This window comes from Primulina huaijiensis, chromosome 1 (genome assembly GCF_012295235.1).
Source record: "Primulina huaijiensis isolate GDHJ02 chromosome 1, ASM1229523v2, whole genome shotgun sequence".
In the NCBI taxonomy this organism is placed as follows: domain Eukaryota; kingdom Viridiplantae; phylum Streptophyta; class Magnoliopsida; order Lamiales; family Gesneriaceae; genus Primulina; species Primulina huaijiensis.
The window spans coordinates 14,621,605-14,624,045 of record NC_133306.1 but is presented as its reverse complement, the minus strand read 5'-3'; the positions used below and the strand labels follow the sequence as shown (position 1 = coordinate 14,624,045).

Sequence of the window (2,441 nt, the reverse complement as noted above, 5' to 3'; positions counted from 1 at the left end):
AATTAAATCTTCTTCTTGATTTGGTAGAAGAGTGAAAGAAATTACAACTGGAAATGTTTTATTTTCACCAAGAAATACATATTTCAATTAGAATGGTAAAACTTTTAATTCAAGTTTTGTATTATCATCTTCTTTAAAATTATTTTCAGACTCAAAATTTTCTATTGAAAAAACTTCAGATTGTTGATTTAAGTTTTCTTCTTGTATATTTTCTTCCGCAATTGTTTCAATTTCATTATCATATTCATTTTCATTAATACTTGGTTGTTTACATAAATTGAACACATTAAAATCTAGTGTCATATTTCCAAAAGACAATTTCATTATTCCATTTCGACAATTAATTAAAGCATTTGAAGTTGCTAGAAATGATCGTCCCAATATTACTGGAATTTCATTATGTAGTTCTATTGGTTGTGTATCCAAAACAATAAAATCTATGGGATATATATATGAATTTATCAACTTGAACCAATACATCTTCTACAATACCTTTAGGTATTTTGATAGACCTATCTGCCAGTAAGAGAGTAACAGAAGTGAGTTTTAATTCTTCTAAATTAAGTTTTTCATAAACTGAATAAGGAAGTTAATTCACACTTGCTCCCAAATCTAACAAAGCTTTTTTAATTTTATTTTCTCCAATAATACATAAAATTTTTGGACAACCAGGATCTTTATATTTTAAACTAGAATTATTTTGAAGAATAGAACTTACTTGTTCAGCCAAGAATGTTTTCTTCTTCACATGCAATTTTCTCTTCACAGTACATAAGTCTTTTAAAAATTTTGCATATGAAGGTACTTGTTTAATAGCATCTAATAATGGAATATTTATCTTTACTTGTTTAAAAACTTCATAGATATCAGAATCATTTTTTTGTTTTTTAATGATTTGTTAATGCATGAGGAAATGGTGGAGGTTTATTTGATTCATTTACTATTTCAGATGATTTATCATTCAACATATTATTTTTAGAATTTAAGGTATCATCATTCTCAAAAGTATCAGGATTATCATCCTTACTCTTTGATTTTAAATGATCCTTGTTTTCATTACTATATGGATCATTAACTATTTTACCACTTCTAAGGGTAATAACAGATTTTATTTGATCAATTTTTTCATTTTTTAATTCTTGATTTTGATTTTTAGGATTAGGTTGAGGTTGAGATGAAAATTTTCCTTTTTCATGAATATTAAGTGCAGATGCAAATTTTGCAAGAGTTTCTTTCAAATCAGTCATAGATTGACTGTTTTGAATATTGATAGATTCTTGCTTTTGGATAAATGCATGAATTACATCTTCAAAGTTTTTTCTTGGAGGTGTAACATAAGGAATATAACCTTGATGATTTTGGTTATTTTGAAAATATTGTTGTGAGGGTTGTGCATTATTATCATTCCTTCAACTAAAATTAGGATGATTTTTCCATCCAAGATTATATGATGTTGAAAAAGGATCTAGTATTGGTTTTTTATAATTCTTAACATAATTTTCTTGTTCATGGAGACATTCTCTAAATGAAGGCAATGTTGGACAAATTTTTGTAGCATGATCATGTGTATCACATATATGACAAACAATTTCTTGAATATTTTTTAATTCACCACTCTTTTTCATTTCTAATGACTCAATTTTTCTTGCTAAAGATGCAAGTTTAGCTTGAATATCTATATCATCTTTAAGATTATAGATACCACCCCCTTGTTGAATTACTGATTTTAGTTGTTGGTGATTCTATTGTGCTTATATTATCCCAATTTTGAGCATTTTCTGCTAATGAATCCAAATACTCCATAGCTTCATTTGGGTTTTTATCTTCAAAAGTTCCATTACACATGAATTCTATTATTTGCCTATATTTAGGTATTAGACCTTCATAAAAGTGAGAAACTATTCTCCATGATTCAAAACCATGATGTGGGCATGTATTAAGTAATTCTTTATATCTATCCCAACATTGATAAAATGTTTCTCCTTGTTTTTGAGAAAAAGTAGTAATTTATCATTTAAAAGAGTTTGTTCTATGGGAAGGAAAATTTTTTTTGAGAAATTGGTTTTGCATTTCTTCCCATGATCTTATTGAACTTGATCTCAAATTTTGTAGCCATGTTTTAGCTTTATCTTTTAAAGAAAAAGGGAAAAGCTTTAATCGAACTATATCCATGTTACAATTTTGATCATTATAAGTGTTACAAACTTTCTCGAATTCTCTTAAATGTAAATATGGATTTTCAGAATCTAAGCCATGAAAATTAGGTAAAAGTTGAATAATTTGAGGTTTAAAGTTGAAATTAGATGCATCAGGAGGAAAAACTAAACAAGATGGGGCACTAGTTCTAATAGGGTTCATATGGTGCCTAAGTGTTCTTAATTGATCATGTTCTTGGTTATTATTATTATTATTATTATTATTATTATTATTATTATTATTAT

General features: G+C 26.7%; 1 non-coding gene across 1 annotated transcript; it reads left to right on the top strand.

The window, feature by feature from the left end:
• Positions 1 to 1,915: 1,915 nt before the first annotated feature.
• Positions 1,916 to 2,024, top strand: LOC140991394 (small nucleolar RNA R71). Its single transcript, XR_012177881.1, has one exon. It is a non-coding gene; the product is annotated as a small nucleolar RNA R71 (small nucleolar RNA).
• The last annotated feature ends 417 nt before the right edge of the window (positions 2,025 to 2,441 follow it).